Source organism: Rattus norvegicus, chromosome 9 (assembly GCF_036323735.1).
Source record: "Rattus norvegicus strain BN/NHsdMcwi chromosome 9, GRCr8, whole genome shotgun sequence".
Classification (NCBI taxonomy): Eukaryota; Metazoa; Chordata; class Mammalia; order Rodentia; family Muridae; genus Rattus; species Rattus norvegicus.
This window is the reverse complement of record NC_086027.1, coordinates 72116789-72122788: the sequence shown is the minus strand read 5'-3', so window position 1 is coordinate 72122788 and position 6000 is coordinate 72116789.

The following is a 6000-nucleotide window of genomic DNA, read 5'->3' as shown; positions in this document are numbered from 1 at the left end:
AGCTCAGGCATGGTGATGTATGCCTATAAATCTCAGCAAGTGGGAGGCTGAGCAGAAAGAACAGTGAGTTCAAGGTCAGCCTACTCTATATCATGAGACTCTGTCTCAACAACAAAGAATTTCAAGGTTGGGTGCTTAGGATTCTGTATTTTTAAAAATAACTTCTCCTCAACCCCATTTGTCCTTCCCTTATATTTTCTAGGCTACAGCTCTGTCATCTGTCTTTTAAGGCAGATCTCCAAAGCTGAGCCAGGATTTCTGGAAGTCTCAGCTAGTATTTTCTACTTACACCTTAGTGGCCATTTTGAGCTCTTATGGAAGCTAGGGAATGTGATGTCTTCTCCAGTTACATTTCTGCACTAAATAAAATCGTGGGACTTAATAGTAAGGACGGTGGGGATAGATTTTTGTAGTCCCTGCCACCAGACGAATGGATACAGCAGCACCTTATCAGTGGAAGAGTAATGAGCAGAGTATGGAATTGGGAAAGTAATGGCTACAGCATAGATGCTGCCCTGACTCTGTGTGCTTTATATGCACGGAGAGAAACTCCCACCAACACTGCTGCACACCATTAGCTGTGTAACTAAATCATCATCCCAAACGACATCATCTCCTCCTCCAACAAACAAATGAAAGAACAAGTGGAGCAGAGCTGAAGGCGCATGCCTGGCACCCTTGCTCCAAGACTTGAGAATCCTCAGCGACATAGACCAGTCTGGGCTACATGAACTCTGAAACAACAACAAAAATGGAAACCAGAGTGGAAGAGTTTCAGAAAATGCTTCAGGTCACTCAGCCATTGCACAAATAAGAAACCTAGCTTAGAACCCGGGTCCCTGAGAGCCCTGTTTCGCAGTCCCTTCGTGAGGCTTCCCCTGGAGCTCTAATCATATCACCAAGTGGAAAGTTGAGCATCTGGTCTGGAGAGGGAAGGCCTCTGCTGGAATGTGGCTGGCGCCTTCTCTAGGGCTGTGCCCTTTATCACAGTGCAGTGTGACAGGAAATCTGACTCTGCCCCTCTCCCAGGAGGTTTTCCATTTGTGGCCAAGTGTACCCCACTCTTTGCATCTGTCTTCCTTGCATGCACTGGTACCGCGGTTAGGGTTGGGGGGGGGGGTATTTTGTTTCAGGTAAATTTCCAATAGTGATATATAATTCAACATCTGATTTTTTTTATTTAAAATTCTGAATTGTGTTTACTTCTATTTGGGAGGAGAAACTTTAAAAACCCATAAACAACTACCTTTACCCTTCCCCAAATCTTATCTACATGAATAATCACTAACAAACTTCTCTTTGTAAAAGCTTTTAAAGCAAGACACAAAAATGCACATATTTATAAGGTACTACATGTCATCTCAATACTGAGTAATGTCTAAAATGAGTTATAAACACGACCACATTCTATTTATCATTTCCTTATGGTAATAACATTTGAAATCCTTCCTTCTAGGTTTTTCATAGTTATATTACCATCAGCATTTTGGATAGCCCTGTTCTTTGCCATTAGCCCACCAACTTTTAAGTCACGCAGCTGTAACTTAGCACCGTCGGATTCATCTTCCCCATGCCCCTCTCCAGACTCTCCCAGCCTCCCGTAGCCACCGCTCTACAACATCCACTTTCTTAGATTCCACATATGCCTGAGATGACTCAGTGCTCAAGTTTCTGTGCCTGGTTTATCTCACTTGACATATCCATCTCCAGGTCCATCTGTATCATCACAAACAAGGTTTCATCTTTTCTTACGGCTGAATGGTATCCACTCTGTCACGTACCTCAGCTTCTTTCTCAGTGGGTAGACATATCTGCTGTTTGCACTGCTTGCCTAGAGAATACTGCTCCAACAGAGCAATGTAGATGCCTCTCTGACATAGAGACCGCCTTTCCTTTGGATGTACAGCCAGTGGTGGGATTGTTGGATTATATAGCAATTCTTTTTTTTTTTTAATTTTTAGCAGAACCTCCACACAGTTATAAATGACTGTATTAACATTACATTCCTATCAATAGTATGTAAGAATTCCTTCCCCTTTCTTCATGTTCTACTAGCCTTGGTCTTTTTGGAAGGTGTGTGTGTGTGTTGGGTGTTGGTGCTGAGGCTGGACTTGGCGTGTGCACTGAGGCACTCCTACTGAGACGAGAAGCATGCCACACTAGGCCATTCATGCTGAAGCAAGGTGATAGCTCATCGTGGTTTTGATTTTTATTTCCCTGGTGAGTCTTAACTGCGACTTTCGGAAAGACAGAACGGCAGGAGAGGAAACCAAAGATCAAGTTTGCTCTTTTGACTAAACTTTAAATACTATGAATTTGTGTGCAACACTGAGGACTCTCGGACCCCACTGAAGCAATCAACTCCAATTCTGCTGTTAATCGCTAGAGAACTCAAAGTTTTCTCTTTTTATTTCCATGCACTGTGTAAGTCAACAAAGTTTCTCCTCCTCCCCGTGCTTTCTGGAACTCATAAAACTTAAATGGGAGTAATAAACAGCTCAATGGCAGGGTAACACCAAATCACATTTTAAAAATATAGTCTTATTGTATTAAATGTCTCGTTACCGTAATTACAGTGCTTCAAGTGCAGTAGATAACACATCATATCATTATTTAATTTTATGGAAAAGCTTTCTAAAGTTGTTTGTTGACAGATAATATCGGATTCTGTTTCCATTTTGCCTAAATTGTAGCCTGTGCTAGGATTTTGTATTTTACTTTAATATTTCTTAAAATGTGCTTATCTTTTAGGATCCAGCTTTAGTACTTTATTTCTGTAGAAGATGGACCAGTAATTGCTTGAAAAGTAGTCTGACAGCATGAAACTTCTGTGTTACAGGGTGGCAATAAAGTTGCCACTTTTAAAAATGCCTTGAATAACATCAGTAGAGCATGGTATTATGTAGTCATTAAAAAGCCTATTTTTTTTCACTAAAGCACAACTCCCATCTAAAAGCATATTTTTGAATATGTAACAACACTGAGAAATGTTCATGGTGTAAGTGAAATGAGTAGCTATTCTCCATGATCACATTAATCTCACATAGATATTTAAAAAACATAGTAATACATCAGAATGTCACGATGCGGATCTCTTAAATGAAAGTGTTAGGGGTAAGGATGATTTGAATCTTCATTTTATTGTTTTTTCAATCTAAATATTCTATGATAAGCATGAAAAATTGTAGCTTTACTTTTGTTTTTATTCATGCATATGTCTGTGTGTGCTTACAAACACACGAGTGCAAGTGTACATGGTGGTCAGAGGTATCAGGTCCCCTGGGGCTACCTCCTGTCGGTGGTGCTGAGAACTGGACAAGGGCCCTCCCTCCAAGAGCAGCACATGCTCCTAATCACTATGCTTTCTCTCCACCTCAGCAGACAACTTTTAAAATGGAGTCAGGAGGCTAAGGCAGGAAAATGCTAACTTTGAGAGGCCAGCCTGGACCACCAGAAAGACTACGTCTCACAAGCACAGTGGTTCAAGCTTATAACCCCAGTACCTGGAAGGCTGAGATAGGATGACTGCCTGTGTTCACTATATAGCCTAAAGTAATACATAATTTTTTATTTCATCACTTCTTTTTTTCTTTCTTGTGTGTGTGTGTATGTGTGTGTTCATGGGTCTGTGCTGTATACACAGGTATGTGCTCTTGTGTGCACTTTCAGACACCAGAAGACAGCAGGTGTCCTCCTCTCTCATTCACTACCTATTCCCATGAGCCAAGATCTCTCATTGAACCTGGAGCTGGACTAGTAGCCAGTAACTCCGTGGATGCTCCTGACTCTGTCTCGGAGCTGAACATACAAGAGTACAAAGCTGTGCTAGGCTTTTTACTTGGGTCCTGGGATCTGAACTCAGACCCTGTCACGTTTACATAGCAAGCTCTCTTACCACTGGACCATCTCTTCAGCTGTTTTTTCTTTCTTCTTCCTTTTCCTACCCCTCGTTTTCTTTTTTCCTCTGTGCAATAGCCCTGGCTGTCCTGGAACTCACTCTGTAGACTAGGCTGGCTTCAAACTCAGAGATCCACCTGCCTCTGCCTTCTCAGTGCTGGAATCAAAGGCCTTCCACACCACTCCCTGGCTCTTTTTTTTTTTTTTTTTTTTTGAGAAGATTTTCTTATGTAGCTCACAATGGCCTCCAACTTGCCACCTTATGCCTTAGCTTCCTGAGCACTGGGGATACAGAAAAGTGCCATCGCTCCACCACTCTTGGATGTTTTCAAGCTGCTTCAGTGGAGAAAAGGGGTGTGCCATAGCATGGCCCTGAAAGACACTAGTACTTTGTGCAAGGTGCTTTAATCCCAGTGCTACGTAGTGCAAGCCAGTCTCAAAGTCAGATGCAGCAGGTGGGGGACTATCAAGATGACTCAGCAGGGAAAAGTTCTTGCTACACAGGACTGATGGCTGGAGTCTGGTCCCTGTGAACCTACCGGGAAGAAAGGAATCCACTCACAGCTCCTTTAAGACGTCCTGTAACCTCAACACAAGCTGCGGGGCGATGAGTGCTCTCCCAGTCCTTCTCCACCGCCCACTCCTCACACACTAAATTAAGTTTTGTGATCTGGAAAACTGCTCTTACTACACCTACAGTTTCAGATCCACAAGGTAAAACAGTTCCACACAGCTGTTTCCCGACAATGGGACTACTGAACTGTCAAACTATACAATTTTAAATGCCTTAAGACAGGGGACATGAAGGCTCACACATGTAGTCCCAGCGCTTGGGAGGCTGCAGTCGGAGGGTACCCTGAGTTCAGCTGCATTGTAAGTTCCAGGTTAGCCTGAACTATGAACCCACAACAACCAAAAGAAAACAAATAAACCATCAAAAAGGCTAAACGGTGTGGTGTGTGTTTTGATTGTTTAGCAATAATGTTTGTAGTTGGGGTTGGGGATTTAGCTCAGTGGTAGAGCGCTTGCCTAGCAAGCACAAGGCCCTGGGTTCGGTCCCCAGCTCTGAAAAAAAAAAAAAAAGAAGAAAAAAAAAGGTTGGAGTTGTCTCTTTGCAGTGAGGCTCAAACCTAAATGCTTATTCGTGCCAGGGAAGTATTCTACCATTCATACAGATTTCCTGCCGTGTGTGTGTGTGTGTGTGTGTGTGTGTGTGTGTGTGTGTGTGTGTGTGTGTGTGTGTGTGTTTTCTCTGTGTGTGTTTTCTCTGTGTGTGTTTTCTCTGTGTGTGTTTTCTCTGTGTGTGTTTTCTCTGTGTGTGTGTGTGTGTGTGTGTATGAGAGAGAGAGAGAGAGAGAGAGAGAGAGAGAGAGAGAGAGAGAGAACAATCAAAATCCATAGAGTTCAATAAAATAAGGGTAGCAGAGCTGGGTATATCTAATTGAGATCACAAAGGATTTTAGAATATACCAGTCAGGAAAAAAGGTGCATTTTTTGGTTTGGGTTTTTTTTTGTTTTGTTTTGTTTTTTGTTTTTTAGTTTATGACAGTTAAAAAAGCGCAAACGAAGGTAACTCATGCTTCCTTTTGTCAAGGCCTCCCCCTCTTTCTCTCCAGGATATACATATAGAGATAGAGATAGAGAGACTGAGACAGAGACAGAGATGTTGGGGGTTGCTTTTTGAGATAGTTTTGAGGTAGTTCTGCCTGTCCTGGAGCTAGGCTGGCCTTGAACTCACAAGAGTTCCACCTGCCTTGGCCTCATTGGTGCTGGGTGAACCACTTTGTTTTTATTTATCAAAACAGAGTTTCTGTGTAGTCCTGACTGTCCTGGAACTCATTTTGTAAAGCAGGCTGGCCTCAAACTCAGAGAGGATGAACCAAACTCACCTCTCAAACCAAAATCACCCAGCTCACCTCTCGGCAGAGCCTGAAGACCACGCTGCATGTTTAAAACAAACTTTACTTAACAAACCCATGTATCATGTGCTTCATAGTCACTAGGGTAACTGCCCACAGAGCCCACACTCTCTTCCTCTGCCCTCACTTCTCTGCCATCTATTGCCTACTGTTACAATGAACTATAAGCTCTTAGGTCCAACTG